The following is a 23802-nucleotide window of genomic DNA, read 5'->3' as shown; positions in this document are numbered from 1 at the left end:
CCATTATCTTTTTCCCAAGAATTGCTTTAGCTATTCTTTGGGGTTTATTGTTCCATATGAATTTCAGTTGTGTTTTCTCCCTTTCTTTGAAGAATGTTATAGGTATCGTTATAGGGATCACATTGAATTTGTACAATGCTTTTGGAAGTATTGCCATTTTGACAATGTTATCTCTCCCAACCCATGAGCAGGGGGATATCTTTCCATTTTCTCATGTCCTATTTTATTTCCTGAAGTAGCGTTTTGTAGTTTTCTTTGTACAGGTCCTTTACTTCCTTAGTTAAGCTGATTCCTAGCTATTTGATTTTCTGGGGTACAATTGTGAACGGGATTGTTTTTTTCATGTCGCTTTCTTCTCTCTCACTGTTTGCATATAGGAAAGCCATGGACTTTTGGGTATTGATTTTATATCCTGCAACTTTACTATACAAGTCTATTGTTTCTAGGGGTTTCTTGGTGGAGGTTATAGAGTTCTCTAAGTATACTATCATATCATCTGCGAATAGTGAGAACTTGATTTCTTCCTTTTCTACATGAATGCCCTCAATATCTTTTTCTTGACTAATCGCTATTGCAAGTATTTCCAATACTATATTGAACAGCAGTGGAGAGAGTGGGCATCCTTGTCTCGTTCCTGATCTTAGAGGGAACACTCTCAGTTTTTCCCTCATTGAGCATGATGCTTGCTGTAGGATTGTGATAGATGGCTTTAACTATGTTGTGGAAAGTACCTCCCTAAACCCATTTTGACTAGGATTTTCATCATAAAGGGGTGCTGGATCTTGCCAAATGCTTTCCTTGCATCTATTTATATGATCATATGGTTTTTATCTTTCCTTTTGTTGATATGATGTATTCTGTTGATTGATTTCCAAACGTTAAACCATCCTTGTATCCCTTGGATGAATCCTACTTGGTCATGGTGTATGATCTTTTTGATGAGTAGTTGGATTCTATTTGCTAGTAGTTTGTTGAGATCTTTGCATCTGTGTTCATCAGGGATATCGGCCTGTAATTCTCTTTCTTTGTGGTATCTCTATCTACTTTTGTTATCTGGGTAATATTTGCTTTGTAGAAACTGTTCGGAAGTGTTTTTGATATTTCAATTTTGTGGAAAAGCTTAAAGAGGATTGGGAGTAAGTCCTCTTTATAGATCTGGAAGAATTCACTAGTGAATTTATCCGGGCCAGGACTTTTGTGCTTGTGGAGACTTTTTATTACCATTTCAATTTCCTTGATGGTGATAGGTCTGTTCAGGTATTCCAGGTCTTCTCTGGTTCAGCCTTGGGAGTCTGTAGGAGTCTACGAATTTATCCATTTCCTCGAAGTTTTCATGTTCTGTGGCATAAAGCTTCTCAAAGTACTCCCTGAGGATACTTTGAATTTCTGTAGTTTCTGTTGTAATGACCCCCTTTTCATCTCTGATTCGGTTTATTAGGGTTTTCTCTTTCCCTTTCTTTGTGAGTTTTGCTAGAGGCTTATCGATCTTGTTAATTTTCTTGAAGAACCAGTTCTTGGTTTCATTGATCTTTTGGATTTTTGGGGGGGTTTCCATCTCGTTAATCTCTCCTCTGAGTTTTATTATTTCCTTCCTCCTGTTCGGGTTGTGCTCCTTTTATTGGTCCTTCTCCAAGCTCTTAAGCTATGTGGTTAGGTTATTTATGTGGGCTTGCTCCTCCTTCCTGAGGAATGCTTGTAGAGCTATAAACTTTCCTCTTAACATATCTTTTGCTGTGTCCCATAAGTTTTGGTAACTCGTGTCCTCATTTTCATTCGTTTCTAGGAATCTTTTGATTTCCTTTCTAAGCCACTCGTTCTTCAATAGCACACTGTTTAATTTCCAGGTTTTTGATTTAGTTTTCTATTTTTGTGTGTGATTTACTTCTAATTTCAGTGCATTATGGTCTGAGAAGATTTTTGATACAATCTCTATCTTCTTAATTTTATGAAGGCATGTTTTGTGACTCAGCATGTGGTCTATCTTGGAGAATGTTCCATGTACACTTGAGAAGAATGTGTATTCAGCTTTTTGAGGATGAAGTGTCCTGTATATATCTACTACGTCCGTTTCTTCCATTGCTTCCCTCAGATGAAGTATGTCCTTGCTAAGCTTGAGTCTGGTGGATCTATCAAGAGGTGATAAAGCAGTGTTGAAGTCTCCCACTAGTATTGTGTTGCTATTGACGTCTTTTTCCAAATCTAGGAGTAGTTGTTTTAAGTACTTTGCTGGTCCCTCATAGGTGCATATACATTTAGTATTGTAATTTCTTCCTGTTGTACAGATTCTTTGATCAATAAGAAATGACCTTCACTGTCTCTTGTGACCTTCTTCACTCTGAAATTGATGTGGTCTGATATTAGGATGGATACCCCAGGTTTTTTATGGGAGCTGTTTGCCTGTAGGATTGTTTTCCAGCCTTTGACTCTGAGCCTGTGTTTGCTTTGACTATTTAGATGTGTTTCTTAAAGGTAACAGAATGTTGGGTTCAATTTTCTATTACATGCTGCCACTCTGTGTCTTTTAATTGGTGCATTTAGCCCATTGACATTGAGAGAGATTATTGTTATGGGGTTTTGTCCCATTTTTCTGTTGAAATTTGGTCTATTTGAGGGGTCTGTCTTTTCTTCAAGTAGCCCATTTAGTTGTTCTTGTAACCATGGTTTTGAGTGAATGAAGTTTCTAAGCTATAGTTTGTCTGTGAAACTGTGTGTTGTTCCTTCTGTTATGAATGAGAGTCTCGCTGGGTAAAGTAATTTTGGTGAGGCATTTATTTCATTGAGTTTTTTTCACTATATCCCACCACTGTTTTCGGGCCATGAGGGTTTCATCAGACAAATTAGCTGTGAATTTTAAGGATGCTCCTTCGTAGGAAATTTCTTTCTTTGATCTTGCTGCTTTCAGAATTTTGTCTTTATCTAAGGTTTTGGTCATTTTGATCAGGATGTGTCTTGGGGTATTTTTATTCGGATTTGTTCTAGCTGTACCCTTCGGGCCTCCTGAATGTGGTCATAAGTTTTCTTCAGTTCTGGAAACGTTGTAGCAATGATGTCTTTGACAGTTTCCTCTTCATCTATGTTTTCTTCCTGTCCCTCTGGGACTCCAATTATTCTTAGGTTACCCCTCTTGGCCTCATCACAATCTTCTCTTGCCATCTGTTTCATAATTGTGAGTCTCTTCCATTTTCTGCTCTTTTCTGGAGAGTCTCTGAACTTCATCTTTGAGCTCACTGATTCTGTTCTCAGCAGTCTTACTCTGCTGCTGAGGCTTTCCACTGAGTTTTTCAATTCGCCTACCAGGTTTTTCAGGTCTGACTTTTCCGTTTGCATTTTACTCATTTCTGCCTTCAAATCCTCTTGTCTTTTATTGGCATTGCTTTCTATTGTTTCTTTTAGCTCCCTAAGCATCCTAAGTAGCTCCCTTCTGAATTTCTTGTCAGGGAAGTTGTCTAACAGTACAGTACTGTTGGTGTCTTCTGGGTTAGTCTCTTCAATAAGAAAGTTTGGTGGGGTTTAACGTTGCTTTGCCATTGTGACCAGAGTGGTTTAGACCTTCACCTTCACTGTTACTATTCTGCTTGATATGCAGAATGAATTGAGATAGGCTTAACGAGTTATTGGCTAATGTGTTTCTGGTGGTTGAGCTAACCTAGAGAAGGTTCCATCTAAGAGGGTAACTTATGGTTTCTATGTGATATGTAGTGGGAGAAAACTCACACCACATTAGTGGCCGTGGCACTGGGAAGGGTCCCTGCCACTGGGCGCCAGTCGGTACCTGTTTGAATGAGGAGGAAATGCCTGGAGCCGTTCAGCTTTGTTTCCAGGAGATGTGGCTCAGTTCCTATCCCGCGCAGATCAAGGGGGGAAAACGGCTGTTCTAGTGGATCAAGCTAGCTGCACATGCCCGTAAATGGTCCCTGGTGCTGGATGTCGGGTGGTATCTGTTTGAATGCGTAGGGATTTTCCGGGGTCGTTCAGCTTTGTTTCCACGAGATGTGGCTCAGTTCCCGTCCCACGCAGATCAAGGGGGAAAACCTGCTGTTCTAGGGGATAGAGCTAGCTGTGCATGTCCAGAAAGAGTCCCTGGCCCTGGGCGCCAGGCGGTACCTGTTTGAATGAGCAAAGGACAAGTTCTTACTTCCTTTTATTACTTCAGTTTCCTTTATTTCTTTCCCTATTTTTTCTGTCTAGAGTAGTGTTCCTCCCTTTCCTATTACTAGTGCATTCATTGTTCATGGCTTCAGGTCTGTTTATAACAACTATATTCATATAAATCTCACTTTTTTTCTATTTTCCATCATTTCACGTCTTCTTTCTTTCTTCCTATTACTTAGAATAGTTAAACATTTTTCCCCATCTAATTCCTTAATAGTTTGGGATATATGTACTTTATTTTTATTCTATAGCTGGTATCAAAAAAAGAAAGATCTTTGATATTATTTAAGAGCTCTGAATGTAAGCAATGTCTTACTTCTTTCCAAACAATACATGTGTTTTAAAACACATCATCATCAGAGAACTCCTTTCAGTTATATGATGCTGTTAGCATATTTTAGTATTGGTTTGAATTTCAATTTAGTAATTTAGTGGCACTGTAGCACTGTAGCACTGTCCTCCCATTGTTCATTAATTTTCTCGAGGGATCACCAGTAAGGTCTCACAACAAATTGTGATACTTGTTGTTACTGTTTTTGGCATATCAAATATGGCACGGGTAGAGTGCCAGGCTTTGCCGTGCAGGCTAGATACTCTCAGTAGCTTGCCGAGCTCTCCGAGAAGGGAGGAAGAATCGAACCTGGGTCTTCCATGTGCAGGGCAAATGCTCTACCCACTGTGCGATCGCTCCAGCCATTCAGTTCAGTAAATTATATATTATAATTAATTTTTGATATAAAATATCTAGATTTACCCACACATTGACAACTTAACATTTTTTTTTCATTACAATCTAACCATTCATTCTTGTGTAGCTTTTGTTCTACCTAAATTATAACTTTTAATTATTCCGTCAGGGGGAATAAATAGGTAATAATTGCTCTCTCTTTCTCTCTCTCTTATCAAAGGTGTTAATTTTCCCACATTCTTGGGGAAAGTATTTTCCTAGATATAAGTTACAGGTCAATCAATGACTAATTTCACTTATATATATTTTTAAAAGGTGTATTTTTTATTGGCCACCATGGATGGTTGCTCAGTGGTCAGTCTTGTCAGGAATTAGAGCACCATATGCAATGAGGGGATCAGTCTGAGGTCATCGATGTACACATCAAGCACCCTTGAACTATCTCTATGGCCCCTTCATTAATTTTGTTAAATATTATATTATTCATGCTTGTGTTTGACTTTACCCCTTATAGAGGAGTGAGATTCCAGAGTAACTTATGTGAAGTAGGGAGGAGAGAGACAGCAGCTTTGAGAAGGAAATCTGCTTTCTCTCTGCCTGGGAAATCTAGGTCTCGTGAAAATCTGCAGTGAGCCTTGCACAGCCTGGATACATAGGTGCATCTCTCCAACCCACAAGGAAACCACCAAGCTGCACCTGGAGTCCACTTGTTTTGCACAGCATGGGAGATAATGCATACCATGGACTTCTTTGGGAGTCATGGACTCAGTCTGGAGAGGAATTGCTCTTTGAAAGAAAGTCCTAAATCTTAACCAGTCCTCTGGGTTCCTCTTCTTCCCTCACAGAAAATTCAAGAGGAGAATAGTAGTAAAGTAGGTGTGTGTGAGGGGGGAGGGGAGCAATGGCACAGGGGAGTGCAGTCAAAAATTATTGGGTAAATAAAGGGAGGGAGAGAGCAGATTAAGATAAGTGCTCTAGAGAGAACACAGGCTTCTCCATAATAGAGAAAAAGCAACGAATAGCATTTTGTAAAAGATTAGGGATCAGTTGATCACTTGACTTCCCGTTAATCATCTATTTGCTCGAGCAGGCGCCAGTAATGTCTCCATTTGTCCCTGTCGCGTGCTAGTGTAGCCCAATGGCGTCTGTTTGCTCTAGGAACATGAAGAGTCTCAAACCGATCATTCATGATCTTGATGAAGAAGTCTGACCATCTGGTAGGTGGGCGGCCACACGGTCTTTTGACATCTTGTGGAATCCAGTCGGTAACAGCTCTAGTCCAGCGGTCATCTTTAAACCCCATTACGTGACCAGCCCATATGATTTTTGACACTTTGGCAAACGAGACAGCGTCCCTGATTCTTGATCGTCGACAGATGTCAGAACTCCGGATTCTTTCTCTCATTAGGGTGAAACGTGATATTCCAAGCATAGCTCTTTCAATTCCTCTTTGGGAGATCCAAATAGCGTTCTCATCCTGTTTTCGTAGGGCCCAGGTCTCTGAGGCATATGTTAATGCAGGAAGAACAGTGGAATCAAAGAGATGTGCCTGGAGCCGGAGGTTCTTCCTCCTCTTAGCTATTTCTTCGACACTCTTGAAGGCGTTCCAAGCCGCTCTCTTCCTCCTACGTAGCTCGGGTGCCAGGTCATTTGTCATGTTGACTTTTCGACCTAGGTACACATAGCTGTTGCATTCAGAGATGGTTGTTCCTCTGAGAGTGAATGGGGCATCAGGAACGACGCTGTTTCTCATAAACATTGTCTTTGTAAGATTCAGTTGTAGTCTGACCTTTCCACACTCATGGTCGAAGTTGGCCAGCATTTGTGCTGCTTGGCTGATGTTTGGTGTTATTAAAACAATGTCATCAGCAAAGCAGAGGTGGTGTAGTTGTCGACCATCTATCTTCACTCCCATTCCTTCCCATTCCAGTCGTCGCATGATGTTCTCGATGGTGGCACTGAAGAGTTTCGGTAAATTTGTATCACCCTGCCGAACCCCTCTCTTGACATCGATGATTACTTTGTAGAATGGTGAGATCCTGGTAGTGAATCTGTAATATAGCTCATGGAGGATCTTGATGTATTGAGCTTGAATGCCCTGATTAGCTAGGGCTTCAATGACCGCTTCTGTCTCAACAGAATTAAAGGCCTTCTTTAAATCAATGAACGTTAGACAGAACGACATCTTGAACTCCCGAGAAACCTCAATGAGCTTGGTTATCGTGTGGATATGGTCAATGGTGCTGAATTCTTTGCGGATCCCAGCTTGCTCGCATGGTTGTCCTTCATCTAGTGTTCTTCTGCCAATCCTATTTTGGATGACTTGAGTGAACAACTTGTAGATGACAGACAATAGGCAGATCGGGCGATAGTTGCCAATGTCATGGATGTCTCCCTTCTTGAACAGTAGTACAGTCTTGCTGATTTTTCATTGGGATGGAACCTTGCATTCAGACAGGTAGCATGTGAAGAGCCGAGCCAGTGTATTGATGAGTACTGACGGCAGATTCTTCAGGTGTTCAGGCTGGGTGCTGTTCGTTTCTTTACTGACGAAATGGCGTGTCGGATTTCGGAAGGGAGAATATTGGGAACGATGTATCCATCCTGTGGAATTTGGTATGTCGGCAAGTGGACATGGCTATCAAAGAGATTTGAGTGGAAGTCATGGATAATCTTCTCCATTGCCATTCTGGAGGATGTGATAGATCCATCAGGACGTTGGATGGCAGTTATCTTGGTCTTGAAGTTGGCAAAGCACAGGCGGGCTTTACAAATACTTTTCCCAGCTCCTGCCTCATCTACCAGCACTTCTGCTCTTCTCTCTTTGAGGTCTTCATTGATCGCATCTCTGCACTGCTTTGTGAGCTCAGACGTTCGCTTGTGGTTGCCTGAGGCATGCGCCAAACCACGTTGGCGAATAAGCTGAAGAGTTTTCGAAGACAGGCATTTTTTAGTGGCTATCTCTCTCTTGGAGTTCCTCACCCAATCATGGAGGTGCTGAACCAGTCGATCATATTCCTCGTCAATGCTGTCAACAATGGCATCTTCCCATGTTGCCGCAATAGTGCCAAAGAGTTCCCAGTTGGTGGTCGTTCTGGGAGTTCTCTTTTTAAACTTTGCAGCCCTTTCTCCCCGCTCTGTGAAGTAGAATTTGGCATGAAGGAGATGACTGTCCGATCCCATTCGAAATTTTAGGACAACAGCGACATGGGTCAGGCAAAACCATCGATTGAATATGATGTGGTCTATTTCATTGTGGAATCGTCCACTGGGGACTCCCATGTCCAACGTTTAAATTCGGCATTCTGGAACTGTGAGTTACCATGGATGGTCTTGGTCGACATGATTAACTCAGACAGTCTCTCACCCTGTTCGTTCCATTCTAGGCCATGGGTCCTGATGTGAAGTTCTTCAGCTGATCTTCTAGGTCCTATCTTGGCATTAAAATCACCCACAATGATCTTGTAGAAGGTGTGGTCTTTTTTATAGAACTTCTCCAGCTCCATGTAGAACTTCTCAATTTCTCCTTCATCATACTTAGATGTTGGTGCGTAGACAACGAAGATAGAAACTGCCGGCAGTGAGCCACATCTATTCAAATGTAAACGTCCGATTTGGGTTGTTAGGCATTCGAAAGAATCAGTGCTCATGGCCAAGTTTGTGTTGACAAGGACACTGACGCCTCCAACACCTCTTTTATCGCATGTTCCGAGGATCAATTCTTCTCCAGTGTTGAAAACGGCATGATGAGATTGGTACCTTCTTGTTTTGGTCAGACCAATGATTTCTTATTTTATCTTTAGTGCTTGTACCATCAGGTCCTCGATGGATGCATCTGTTGCTAGCGTACGTGCATTGAAAGTACAGACGATCATTTTTGTCTTCCTTAGTTGTGGCAGCCTAGTTCAGCCTTGAGATTATATTGGCCTCTCCTTTCTCATTCTTCTCAATGCTGCCATGTTGGTGAAGCCTTCAGGGTCAGGTGAATGAGACCCATTGTAATTACTGAATAGCATTTTGGAAAAGATTAGGGATATTTTCAATAATTGCCTTTGTCCCAAATTCTTTACACAAGTAGGAATTTATGGGGCTTTCTGAGGGAGGGGTGGGGGGTAGCACTGGGCTACTGATTGTTTTTTTTCCAGAGTTGCATTTGTTCCTGCATTCTTTTGTTCATCTTTTTTCTCAGCATTTCCTGCAGCCTTTGTCCCTGCATTCCTGCTGCCTCTTGCACAAAGTTTAGGCCTGAAATTCTGCATTTCAATGGTTTTTTAGCTCCTAATTTCTTCTATGTCATTGTATCAAAGGCCTTCATGTTTTCTGACTGCTTTAAGCTTCAGACACTATTGTTCCCTTTATACTATACCAGCAATCCTCCCCACCCTCATTTTCTTGCCTGCAACAGTATGAAAATACACATCTCAGGAGGGGAGGTGAAGCTGTCTGTTCAGCTCCCTACCCTCTCCTAAATTTTAGTTTATATTTTGTTTTCCCAGATTGAGTCTCCTCCCCCCTCCCCCCTCCTCCAATCCATTGCTAGGGTGGTTTTCAAGAGGGAGAGCTTGGAATGGTTGATGGTATTTTAAAACATACTTATTTCAAGGCTGTGGTTTACAAAGTTGTTTATTAATACAGTTGTTAAGGGCTTTTGATGTTCTAACACCAGTGCCTCCAGTTGAGTAACCTGCCTTCCACCATTGTCTCCATTTTCCAACCAGTCCTTAAACATGCCTTGCTATCTGGCACACAATATATCACTTATTACAACCAAATAGTTAAAAGAATTATCAAAAATAGTTCAGTAAAAGAAGGTTTATGAAAATTGTCATATCTCACCACCAGGTTCAGACTCTGCCTGAGGATATTTTAAGTTGTGTATTGCCAGTAGAGTGTTCTGTGCTACTGGTTTTGCTTGCTGAGTTTAATGGGGTTCTGATATTCTTTAAGTGTCCCTTGATCAGGAGAGGAGCCTCTGCTCCCTGGGGTCAACAGCCACTTCTCAGGCAGTAATCTTGCAACTGGTCTGGAATTCTGCATTTCAGTGGTTTTCTAGGCTTCAGAGAAGGATCTTTTGACTCAAAGACTTCCATGCCTTCAGACTGGCTTAGATTTTAGGCAATGTTTTCCATCACAGACATTAAAATGAGGCCCCAATAAACATGCCAAGACAATCAGCACCAGGCTGTTTTCACTCAGGGCACTCCAGATGGGCCGGTAAGAGCTCTCCTCGCTCCAGGGATCCAGCCCTGGCAGCTGACCTCCACTACCCTACTGCTTCCATGCTCCAGTCGCTTTCCGGACTGCACGGAAATAAGTGTCATAAGACACTTCCTGCCCATTTTCCATTATTACCGCACCATGTATGATGGGGTTCAGACAGTAGGCAACAAATCATAGAGAGAAATATATAAATATTTTTCTCGGAGAGCCCGGCAAGCTTACATGAGTATCCTGCCTGCACAAGCAGAGCATGGCAAGCTTCCCGTGGTGTATTCGATATGCCAAAACCAATAACTATAACAGGTGTCATTTCCCTCACCCTGAAAGAGCCTCCAATCGTTGAGAAAGATGAGTAAAGAGAGACTGCTAAAACTCAAGTTTGGGACAAATAGAGGCATTACTGGCGCCCACTCGAGTAAATCAACGAACAATGGGATGACTGTGATACAGTGAATCAGACTCAGATTCAGACTCAGAAGCAACTCCAGTAGCCCTAGAATAAATCAAAATTTCTTTGACCCTTAGCTGCTTAACTTCATGATAATTGTGATATACTTTTTAATATATTTTGAAAACTAGGTCAATTGTTAAATTAAGTTCCACTTTTTATGATAAATCATAAGTTGTATTTGAATTTCTGCAGTCATCTTAAAAATAAAAAAATATGGAAAGAAGCTATCTGTGAACTTGTGGCCTGCCTATAGCATGAGCTTCTTTTTTCATTAGCATTCTCCAGTCTCTTTAAGCTCTGAATGGGTATAAATATTTTTCTGATTTGTTCTGTCTAAGATTTTTTGAATCTTATGAATGATAAGTTTCACCAACTCTGAAAAATTCTCAATCATTATTTTTCAAAACATTTCCTTTATGTTGCCTTTACTTTCATCTATCATATATAACGGAAGAAATTGGACCTCCATGTAGCTCCTTTTCTGTGACTTCCAATTTCTTGATGGGAATACCACATAACTGTTGAGAAACAGAACTGAAGCCAGAGCCTCTAAGCTCACAACTGTGGTTCTATCTTTTATTAAATGTATGCATTGAATCTAGGTAAGTGATTTATTTCTAGTTTTCTTATCTCTTAAATGGGTAACATTACTTCATATGATTTGTGACAAGTTCTAGAGAAAAATAGTATAAAATTATAAACTAGGTAGACAGTCTATTTGCCTTGAATTATATTTTTCTTTCTCCATGTTATACTTTGAGTGCTTTTTATATATATTATGCAGTTCATCCCTTTTTAGTTTCTTTGAATTTTTTGTCCAATGTGTACTTTAAGATTCCGACTCTATTGGTAAAATTTTTAATCTTCAAAAATAAAACATTTTTTTGGAGCTGGAACAATAGCACAACGGGTAGAGCATTTGCCTTGCAGGCAGCCTACCGGGGTTCAATTTCCAGCATCCCATCTGGTCCCCTGAGCACCGCCAGGAGGAATTTCTGAGTGCAGAACCAGGAGTAAGAACTGTGTATTGCCGGGTGTGACCCAAAAAGCAAAAAAGAAAAAAAAGGAAAAAAAAGGATTAGTCCATATAGCGATGTCTCTGGAGCCCAACCAATTACAATATATAAATTTACATTTACAATTGCAGCCAGCCAAGCTTTCATGATGTTCAAAATGAGCAATGGAAAATAAAATATCTAGCATCTGCCCCTGGCAGGTAGGCTTGAATGGAGCAAAACAAAAAGCCTAAAATTAGAGAGAGAATTGGGGAAATTGTCAGCCATAGAGGCAGGTTGAGGACTGGAATGTAGGTTGTGGAAAATATGCACTGGTGGAGGGATGGGTGTTCCAACATTGTATGCCTGAATTTCAAAGATGAAAGCTTTGTCACTCTATCTCACAGTGATACAATTGAAAAACAAAAGTAATGTGGAGTTCATGCCCAATTCAATGAACTTAATCTATGGCTGAACAAATAGCAATACTCTTACATTATTAAAAAAAAGAAAAAGAAATTAAAATCGCTACTATAAGAAAGGCACACTTACTATTGCATAAAACTTAGAAACATTTCAAATGACTGTATTTACATTTTATTTAATATTTCTTAATGAATATTAAAGCTTAAAAACATAGTAGGTCATTCAGAACTATTATAATGAACTTAAATTGTTAATAGTATCTTTGCATCAAGCATATATATTTTGTACATAATCCCAGACCTGCTTTTAGTAATTCCTAGAAGATATTACTGCCCCTAAGAGCATGATTTCTAATCATGAACTTGCTGTGCACTGCCAAATTGATGTCCAGAAATGTAGTACCAATTTTAATTCTAATAAGAAACTTCACCTTATCTTAGCCAGCATTGAAGTTGGTCACCATATTTAACTTTACTGGTTTATACAAAAAAAAATTAAAAATATCTTATAATTGTTTTAATTTTCACCCACCCATTGACAATGCACTTTAACTTGTAGGTATAACTCAGAAAAACTATCGATAATGGGGAGCTATCAACCCATTTCCTGCTGAGAGTAAGTATTTAACCATCACAGTCACCCACAATGAGCATGGAGATTACTTTAAGGCTAGTGAAGCTTAGTCATTGACCCCAAGAACAGAAGTACCAAAGGGAGTATCTTTATCATCTCACTTCTTTTTCTCCCACTTGGAGAACTTTTAATTTAGTCAACTTGGAGTTCTTTTCATTGCATGCCCGCTGTGTGCCAGCGTGTTTGTGATAAACATTCTCTCAGCAAGGAAGTGTTCAGTGCAATGAAACCCAAAAGATGTGGTGATCTGAAGTGAACACAAGGCAATATTTCCTCTGGAGATTTGAATTGGATCATATTCACTCTTCATAATAAAAAAAATAGTTTTTTACTATCGTTTGAGGAAATCTTCCAGTCCTTCTCCCTAGATTACCAATAAAAATTTGTCATGATATTTGAAATATAATGCACAGTAGGGAGCAATGAACTTCATGTGCTCACTACCATGACAAACTCAGTTATACCCAGGTCTAGTGACAGCTGCAGTAAGACAGGAAGCTAGTAAATTGCTATGAAGCTAGAATTGACTATTCCATCTCCTTCCAATTCTCACAACTGAAAGAAAACAAAACACACAAAAATTTTAAAAGAAAAGTCTAGAGAGGATAGGGCGTTTGCCTTGCACACAGCCAACCCAGGTTCGATTCCTCTGTGACTCTTGGAGAGGCCCGGCAAGCTACCGAGGGTATCCCACCCTTATGGCAGAGTCTGGCAAGCGCCCCTTGGGGTATTCGATATGCCAAAAACAGTAGCAAGTCTCACAATGGAGATGTTACTGGTGTCCACTCGAGCAAATCAATGAACAATGGGAGGACACAGCTACAGAGCTAATTATTTAAAACATAGTGGATCATTTAAAACAATCAAAATGTTATAATCATGTTCCAAAAATTCCTCTATGTCATCAAGCAGCTAGTCATTGATCAAGTGTTTCAATTTCCTTGAACTTTTTGTTGCCTCATTTTTTTTAAATGTAGGAGTACTGCTATTTATTCAGTCACTGATTAGCTGATTGAGTTGGGCATGAACTCCACCTTACTTTTCTTTTTTATTTTTATAATTTTATTTATTGTATCACCCTGAGAGCAGTTACAAAGCTTTCGGGTTAAAGTCTCGGTCATACAATGAAACATACCTTCACCAGTGCCCATTCTCCACCCCCAACAACCCCAGTATATCCCCATCCCACACCCTCCCCCTAGCTGTGGAGCAGATGATTTCCACATTACTCTCTACTTTGATCACATTCAATATTTTGACAATGGACCCACCATTATTCTTTGGGATTTTACCCCAACACTCAGATCCGCTGAAAAGGCAACAGTAGACAATTTGTTTTCTATTGCTGGTTAAGAATAACATATGATGTTGCAGGGCTGCAGGAGTGGCCACACAATTTTGAAATTCAAAAATTTTAACACTTAAATCTGGAGGGATTTCTGCCAAAACCTGCTGGGTTCCAAGATTTGCTTCTGAATCTCTGGGATCATGGCCGTTAAGCAGCTTGATCAGAGACATAGAGGCCATTCGTGGGTGGAGACTCGGAGTCTCTTAGAGGTGGGAGGAAAGGGCCGGCTCCACCCCCATCCCATGAGGCCGCACGTGTCTTGTCACTGCATGCCCAAACCTGACTGTTTAGTGGCCTCTGGTGGATGGCAGACACTGGGCTAGCAGGGGGAACAGGCTAAGGTATGAAATCTATTACCACCTGGGTTGGCCCAGCGCCGGTAACCTTCTGCAGGGACAGGACACATTTCTGCCAAAAGCTGTTGGGTTCCGAGATTTGTTTCTGAGTCTCTGGGATCATGGCCATTAAGCAGTTCGATCAGGAACCAGAGAGGCCAAGCTTCCAATTATATAGCTGAGCCAGAGGTGGTTTGTGGGTGTGTCTCCCACATACCTAACTTTTGGCCGTTTACTTTCTTGGTAAACTTTTCCCCAAGTTTTTTGTGTCTGGCCAAAGGCACAGAAGCAATTTCGGGGTATTTGGAAGTCTGACGGTGCCATCAGGCTGCTGATACACTCACCTCACAGCTACAGATTAACCAGCTGGAGGCACCATACACCCGTTGCCTTATTTTTTTCAGCATTTTTGTCTTCTTAATTATTTTTGTCTCTCCGCACCGCCTTTTTAAATAGTGGTCACTGTAAACCATGCTCAGGTGGTCATGCTATACCCAGGATAGAACACAAGTAGCTGTATGCCACTTGAGCTCTATACCTCCTATACAATATAGCTCTATACCACTGGAGCTATGGACTCAGTCCCCAGTTAGTTTCTAAAATTGAATTTCAAATATAACCTATAAATTGCTTTAGATGATTTGTTTATTCACTCTATTAAAAATCTAGAAAAAAATCATCTTCACCTTAGCATCCATTTACTGGCAATTATAGTTGGAGCTCACCATCTGGATGCTGGAGATGTTTCACTGTAAAGGTCATTACTTGAGGACAAAGCAAGAAAGTCTGTAATAGGAAGGGATTTTTATTCTTATGTAACTTTAATTGCCATTTACTTGTGTGTCCGGCAGTGTGATGTTTTTCTCCTAAGTCTCTGCTTAGTCAAATATTTGGTGACTTTGTCATAATTAACCAAAGCTCTTTTTTTTTAGAGTATGCAGAGGGTGTTTCAACACATGATACATATCTTAAAAATCTTACAATTTTTGCTCTGTGTTTCCTATGACCCCTTCAAAGAATAATTTTTAAAAGCAACAATAGGGTGGGAGTGGGGTGGGAGACTGATATTACTGGCAAAAAAATACCCAAAACAAAAATAATGTATTATAGCTGTCGGGGATCCACTAGAGTCATCCAAGTTGACCTCTTCCTGTTGTAGACACCCAGGGTAGGTGTCTACAACATGCATAAAATGGTATAAATTAATGGGGTTTAGTTGTCAGTACAGTCAAGAATTGTCTGAATAACCTGTTGAAATGCCTCACAGCAAAAACTCTCCTTCAGTCTGGGCCTTGTGCCATCAATACTGCCACAACTGACTGACCTGGAATCACTTCTAGAAATTTACTGATAACCCCCCAGAGTGAGTAACTTCTTGGCAATGGTCCTGGTGCAGTGTTGATGAATTCACTTTCAGCTACTTGGGAACAAATGCTGGGGAAGTCAAGTCATGGGGTCAAGAGAAGAGAAATGATGTGTTGACTTCCTGCTCTTTATGCAGAAAGTTAGCTTTCTACCTGAATCTACTTGGTATCTTCAATTTGTTGTCACAGACCAATTCCTTGGGGTTAACTCCTCCTTTGAGAAGTAGCTCTGTTGGTATTTTTTTAAATGTAGGAGTACTGCTATTTATTCAGCCACTGATTAGCTGATTGAATTGTGCATGAGCTCCACCTTACTTTTTTTTTCCATAATTTTATTCCTGCAGCAAGGTGGCTGCCATCTCAGAGCTTATAGGAAAGCCAGGTGTGAGCCGGCGGTGACGGGGCAACTGCAGTCTCATTGGAAGTGGGGTGGTACCGGCTCGTCCTTCACGCCCTACTGAGGCCATGAGTTGCCCCCCATGAGCAGCTCTCCAGCACAGCATAATGCCAGATGCACAGAAACCAATCTCATAATTATCTGGCTCTTTGCAGAAATCTGTTGGCATTTAAGCCTGATTCAAACATAGAAAAAATTCACTAGGGATCTCCTACCTGCAGGCACTATTTCTCTGAAATCCCAAGGCATCTGGAAGTAGCCCAATTGTAACTGAATTCTTTCTGTGACCTCCATTTAGTTATTCTTTATCAGGGTGTGATCTAGAAAGTAGATATCACAAGGATGCTAATTTTGAACAGCAGATAAAGTGTTCACTGATTAGCCAGAGGCATGGCAAAGTCTGAGTAAATACAGTTGAAAGTGATAGAGGATTGGAAACCGCAGTTCTCTATGTGTGGTATAACGTGATGAACAGCACCTCTTCATAATGACTCACAACTCAGTTCAAGAGCTGCCTTAAAGTCTTTAAAGCTCCCAGAGACTTTGTAACTCTCCTATGAAATGTTCTTCATTTCCTGTTCTTCTTTGTTTGTTAAACAATAATATGTGCAAATCCAAAGGGCGGTTTCCAGGGAGACAGAACTTTTCTAGAATGAAGTCTCAAAGAAAGAAGTGTTGAGCATCTCTGGGGAAAAAACACACTGCAGGGCCTTTGGGATACAAGAAAGAGAGGAGCCATCAGTTGGCTGCATGTGGTCCCTTAGTGATCTAACCACCTCCACATTCCTTGTGTATATAGTCATAGGAGGAGCCAAGGGATGACACTGTAAGACTCATGGCATGTAGTTGCAGGGAGCAGGTCAGACCCTTGGCTAAAGAATTTAAAAGAAGCTCCTGAAAGAGTGATTCAGTATTTCCTGGAGCGCACGGCTGTGAATTCTTATACTCCAGCCTACTGATGTACCTAAGTAGCACACGTGTGTTTGATTTTAACATAATAGCTTGTTTTTGTATTTATGGGCTTAAATGACCTCATAAATACAACAGCCTTCACACACTTCGCTATTTTTGTGTTGGGAAGGTGCTAGCTGGTGGGGTGGGTGTTTGAATACTACCTGTAATGAACTATTGTGAACTGCATTGCACTGTAGCACTGTCCTCCTGCTGTCATCAATTTACTCAAGCAAGCACCAGTAACATCTTCATTGTGAGACTTGTTGTTACTGTTTTTGGCTTATCAAACATGCCCAAAACAGTAACAACTCTTTTTGTTGTTAGGGGAGCTTGCTAGGCGGAGCCATGCGGGGAGGTGGGAGGGAATACTCTCGGTAGCTTTGAAGGCTCTCTGAGAGGGACAGAGGTATCAAACCCAGGTCGGCCACGTGAAAGGTAAACGCCCTACTCGCTGTGCTATCACTCCAGCCCATTTTGAACTACTTTATGAAATAAAATATATAAAACATAAAAAAAGAGAATTTGAAAGAAGCAGAACAATGAAGTTCCATGGTTGTCAACTTTTCCTACTTAATATTACTTCTGTTTAGACTATTGAAGATAGATTGCTTTCACTCCTCATACCACCATTCTTCATTCTTCAATAAATATACCATGTATGATCAAAGGAAAATTTAGTTTTAAACAAAGTTTATACCTGAGAAATCACAGACTGCCCTTTTTCGATGACAATGCCTGAGTAGATAGTTTAAAAACTGAGACAGCTAGAATGCACAGGATTCAGCCATTTGCTGTCAGCAAAGTGACATGTAATAAGTCATGACTAGATTTAATAGCATAAAAACACCAATGCTTAAGTTCAAGAACCTGTGTAACGTCTGAGGATCAACCAGTTGGCCAGCTGTGTGACAGTGCTGGTCTCATGGTTTGTTTTCTGCAGGTTTCACCACACTCCATGTGTCTCACTTTTACAATTTGGGACTAAAAGTTGGTCAAGTGTTATAACCACTTCTCATGTACTTGTAGTAGACACATGGAGAATGTGCAAAAGGGCATCCTCCAGGGACTGAGCTTGATATTAGCATACTGTCCCTACGATCTTAATTTATTGAGCAAAGTATTTGACCAGGTGAACACAAAGTTCTATGAAACAGACAATTCAGATTTTAATAAAAACCTGAACTGTATCAATAACCAACAATTATTAGGGTGGAATATTTTATTTTTTAATTCATTTATTTTGCTTTGGTGGCCATGCCCAACAGTGCTCACGGATCAGTCCTGGAAAAGCTCAGCAGACCATGCAGGGTGCCAGGCATCTAACCCCAGTCAGCAGCGTGCAACGCAAAGGTCCTGCCCATTATACTATCACTGTGTAAAGTTCACAATGCAAGCAAGAAAAAAAAAAGTTCACCAAGAAATAGACAAGTGGGGAAAGAAACGTTTTTGTCAATTTTTAATGAGTTTCTGGGAATTCTTACTGCTTGAGACATAGATTCATGGGGAGCCATGAACAGAAACAGGAGACACGTTTTGCTTCTGAAGTCAATATGCATCGAGGGAGTGGTGAGAAGCTGCAGGTATTTCCCCTGCCTCAGCATTTACTCTCGACTATCAATTGTTAACATTATGAAGGAAAGAAAAATTTAGATAAGGTATCATTGGTTTTGATGCTAATTATCATATTTTCTGATGAATGAAGTAGTAAAAAACCTTTGCTGGGGTTGGAGTGACGAGATGACAGGTAGGGTGCTTGCTGTGCATGTGACCGACCCAGGTTGGATTGCTGGTATCCCTCTCTGGTCCTGTGAGAACCACCACAAGTGATACCCAAGTGCAGAGCCTGAAGTAAATCCTGAGCATCACTGGGTTTGGCCTCCAAACAAAAATAAATAATAGTATTTTTTAAAAATTCGCATGTTCCGAGGAACAATTCTTCTCCAGTGTCGAAAATGGCATGGTGAGATTCATGCCTTCTTGTCTCGGTCAGACCAATGATGTCATACTAGATCATTCGCACTTGTACCATCAGGTCCTCGATGGATGCATCTGATGCTAGCGTACGTGCATTGAAAGTACAGACGATCATTTTTGTCTTCCTTCGTTGTGGCAGCCTAGGTCGGCCTTGAGATTTTGTCGGCCTCTCCTTACTCATCTTTCTCAGTGCTGCCATGTCGGTGAAGCCTTCAGGGTCAGGTGAATGAGACCAGTTGTAGTTACTGGTTTTGGCATATCGAATACACAACGGATAGCTAGCCAGGCTATTCCATGCGGGCGGAATACTCTCGGTAGCTTGCCAGTCTTTCCGAGAGGGATAGAGGCTTTTGGGGCGACCTCTAATCACCCTTGTAGGTGTTACCATATTTGAACCCTATCAAATACGGTACAACAATTCCGGAAGATGGGTATTTAGTGTTTTATGATGTGTCGCGTGGCCGCTTTGCGGGCGCGCCGGTCCAGAAAACGTCCTGGAGTGTGGCGATGGCTGGGTACTGGAAGTAGTGTAGATAGTGGAAGTCTGCCAGTGGGGTATTTATCTGGGTAGGGTGGGTCTCCTGTGCGCAATCTGATCCCTGGTGGTTGATGGAAGCAGACAGGGCAGGGTAGGGTGGGGCACCTGATTAGAATCCCTTTGTCACCTGTGGTTGGTGGGAGCAAGCAGAGAAGCTCTGTCCCTGGGTCCGCCGAGCCTGGAGTCCAAGGTCTCAGAAAGTTCCGCTTATCTTGTTCTGTGGGTCTTCAGTTGTGCGTGAGTCTCGGCCGGAGCTGCCACGCGGGTCCGGAAAGCATCCTGGAGTGTGGAAATGGCTGGGTAGTGGAAGTAGTGTGGATGGTAAAAGAGGTGTTGGAGGCGTCGGTGTCCTTGTCAACACAAACTTGGCCAAGAGCATTGATTCATTCGAAGGCCTAACAACCCGAATCGGACGTTTACATTTGAATACATGTGGCTCACTGCCTGCAGTTTCTATCTTCGTTGTCTACGCACCAACCTCTCATTATGATGAAAGAGAAATCGAGAAGTTCTACATGGAGCTGGAGAAGTTCTATAAAGAAGACCACACCTTCTACAAGATCATTGTGGGTGATTTTAATGCCAAGATAGGACCTAGAAGATCAGCTGAAGAACTTCACATCAGGACCCATGGCCTAGAATGGAACGAACAGGGTGAGAGACTGTCTGAGTTCATCATGTCGACCAAGATCATTCATGGTAACTCACAGTTCCAGAAGGCAGAATCTAAATGATGGACATGGGAATCTCCCAGTGTACAATTCCACAACGAAATAGACCACATCATATTCAATCGATGGTTTTGCCTGACCCATGTCGCTGTTGTCCCAAAATTTCAAACGGGATCGGACCACCATCTCCTTCGTGCAAAATTCCACTGCACAGAGCGGGGAGAAAGGGCTGCAAAGTTCAAAAAGAGAACTCCCAGAATGACCACCAACTGGGAACTCTTTGGTACTATTGCGGCAACATGGGAAGATGCCATTGTTGACAACATTGACGAGGAATACGATCGACTGGTTCAGCACCTCCATGAATGTGCAAGGAACGCCAAGAGAGAGCCACAAAAAATCGCCTATCTTTGAAAACTCTTGAGCTAATTCGCCAGCGTGGTTTGGCGCATGCCTCAGGCAACCGCAAGCTAATGTCTGAGCTCGCAAAGTAGTGCAGAGATGCGATAAAGGAAGACCTCAAAGAGATAAGAGCAGAAGTACTGGTAGATGCGGCAGAAGCCGGGGAAAGTATTCGTAACACCCGCCTGTCCTTCGCCAACTACAAGACCAAGATGACTGCCCTCCGACGTCCTGATGGATCCATCACATCCTCCAGAACGGCAATGGAGAAGATTATCCATGACTTCTACTCAAATCTCTTCGACAGCCCTGTCCACTTGCCGACATACCAAATTCCACAGGATGGATATGTCGTTCCCAACGTTCTCCCTTCCGAAATCCGACACGCCATTTTGTCGGTAAAGAAACAAACAGTACCCGGCCCAGACAAGGTCAGACCTGAACACCTGAAAAACCTGCCGTCAGTACTCATCAATACACTGGCTCAGCTCTTCACTCGCTACCTGTCTGAATGCAAGGTTCCGTCCCAATGGAAAACCAGCAGGACCGTACTACTGTTCAAGAAGGGAGACATCCATGACATTGGCAACTATCGCCTGATCTGCCTATTGTCTCTCATCTACAAGTTGTTCACTCGAGTCATCCTAAATAGGATTGGCAGAACACTAGATGAAGGACAATCATGCGAGCAAGCCGGGTTCCGCAAAGGATTCAGCACCATTGACCATATCCACACGATAACCAAGCTCATTGAGGTTTCTCGGGAGTTCAAGATGCTGCTCTGTTTAACGTTCATTGATTTAAAGAAGGCCTTTGATTCTGTTGAGACAGAAGTGGTCATTGAAGCCCTAGCCAATCAGGGCATTCAAGCCCAATACATCAGGATCCTCTGTGAGCTGTATTTCGGATTCACTACTAGGATCTCACCATTCTACAAAGAAGTGATCGTTGATGTCAAGAGAAGGGTGCGGCAGGGTGATACCATTTCACCGAAACTCTTCAGTGCCACCCTCAAGAACATCATGTGATGACTGGAATGGGAAGGAATGGGAGTGAAGATAGATGGTCGGCAACTACACCACCTCCACTTTACTGATGACATTGTTTTAATAACACCTAACATCAGCCAAGTGGCACAAATGCTGGCCGACTTTGACCGTGAGTGTGGAAAGGTAGGACTACAGCTGAATCTTACGAAGACAATGTTTATGAGAAACAGCCTCGTTCCTGACGCCCCATTCGCTCTCAATGGAACGACCATCTCCTAATGCAACAGCTATATGTACCTAGGTCGAGAGGTCAACATGACAAATGACCTGGAACCCGAGCTGTGCATGAGGAAGAGAGCAGCTTGGAACGCCTTCAAGAACGTCGAAGAAATAGCTAAGAGGACGAAGAACCTCCGGCTCCGGGCACATCTCTTTGATTCCACTGGTCTTCCTGCATTAACATATGCCTCAGAGACCTGGGCCCTACGCAAACAAGATGAGAACGCTATTCAGGTCTCCCAAAGAAGAATTGAAAGAGCTATGCTTGGAATATCACGTTTCACTCAAATGAGAGAAAGAATCCGGAGTTCTGACATCCGTCGACGATCAAGAATCAGGGACGCTGTCTCATTTTCCAAGGTGTCAAAAATAAGATGGGCTGGTCACGTAATGAGATTTAAAGACGACCGCTGGACTAGAGCTTTTACCGACTGGATTCCACGGGATGTCAAAAGACCGCGTGGCCGCCCACCTACCAGATGATCAGACTTCTTCGTCAAGATCATGAACGATCGGTTTGAGGCTCTTCATGTTCCCGGAGCGAACAGATACCATTGGGCTACACTAGCACGCAACAGGGACAAATGGAGACGTTACTGGCGCCCGCTCGAGCAAATCAACAACTAACGGGAAGTTAAATGATAAGTGATTAAGTGATTTAAAAATTAAAAAAACATAGGTAATCTGTCCAAAGACTATTTATTGGGTTTTGTTTTATTTATTTTCTATAACTACATCTAAAATTCTTCCTCTGCATTTTCGATATTGCACTACAGATAGTTCTAATATTACATTTGTCTCTATTGAGCCTTATTGTTCCATGAAAATTCCTAGCCTCAAAGTCTGTAATTGTGCACAATTGACTGAACTTTATGTATTTGAATATTCCTTTGTTTTCAACTACCATTTACTGAGAAACCCCAACACAAGCTTCTGTACTGGGCTCTTTACATTTCTGTATTATCTCATTTAACAGTGCTGCAATATTGTTAGCAAAATTTCCATTATATATGTGAGTATAAAATAAAGGGGATTAAATAAATTCTTCAAGATCAATTTACTAATATTTTGTGAATTATCCATTATTATTTTTGCCTACTATAGAGTTGAGTCCTAGTACTTTGACTTGAACAGATTTACATAAGCAGTAATCAGCAGACCTAGGACCAAAGATCAGGGCATTGTCTTTTGCATCATTTGTATCATTCCTAGAGTAGACACTGTAGCACTGTAGCACTGTCCTCCCATTGTTCATCGATTTGCTCAAGTGGGCACCAGTAACATCTTCATTGTGAGACTTGTTGTTACTGTTTTTGGCATACTGAATACTCCTTGGGTAGCTTGCCAGGCTCTGTATGCGGGCAAGATACTCTCGGTAGCTTGCCATGCTCTCCGAGAGGGGTGGAGGAATCGAACCCAAGTCGGCCGCATGCAAGGCAATCGCCGTACCCGCTGTGCTATAGCTCCAGCCCACTACAGCGCGCATCATAATAAAAATAATCATACTATAATCTTTTCAGGGCCTAGAAGATAGTACAGCAGATATGGTCCTTGCCTTGCACAAGGAGGGTTTGATCCCTAGCATCCTAATATAGTTTCTTGAGCATTTTCCAGAAGTAATTCCTCATGCAGGGTGTGGCCCAAATATTCTTAAAAAATAATTTTTGTTCATGGTACTAGCTAGCTAACTTGATTACATAGGCGATATTTTCTTATAGTGTCTTGAAGAATTTGGGTACGATAGCAGAGTGAGTGTTCCTTGAGCTGTAAAATATGGAGGGTAAACATGTGTCTCACCATCTATAATTTTGCAGTGTTAGATTTCAAATAGACTATTTGTAACTTGTAGATCTTAGCAACCGATTGCTAATTACAGAACTTTCTTTGCAGCTCATTCCTTATTCATTAAAGAATGATAATAATAAAAAATGTCAAAGTAACTTAAATGTACAAAACTAATCTTAAAGAAATAAACTGGTGCTTCTT

This window comes from Sorex fumeus, unplaced genomic scaffold (assembly GCF_029834395.1).
Source record: "Sorex fumeus unplaced genomic scaffold, SorFum_2.1 ptg000020l, whole genome shotgun sequence".
Lineage (NCBI taxonomy): Eukaryota > Metazoa > Chordata > Mammalia > Eulipotyphla > Soricidae > Sorex > Sorex fumeus.
Note: the sequence above shows the minus strand (reverse complement) of the source record.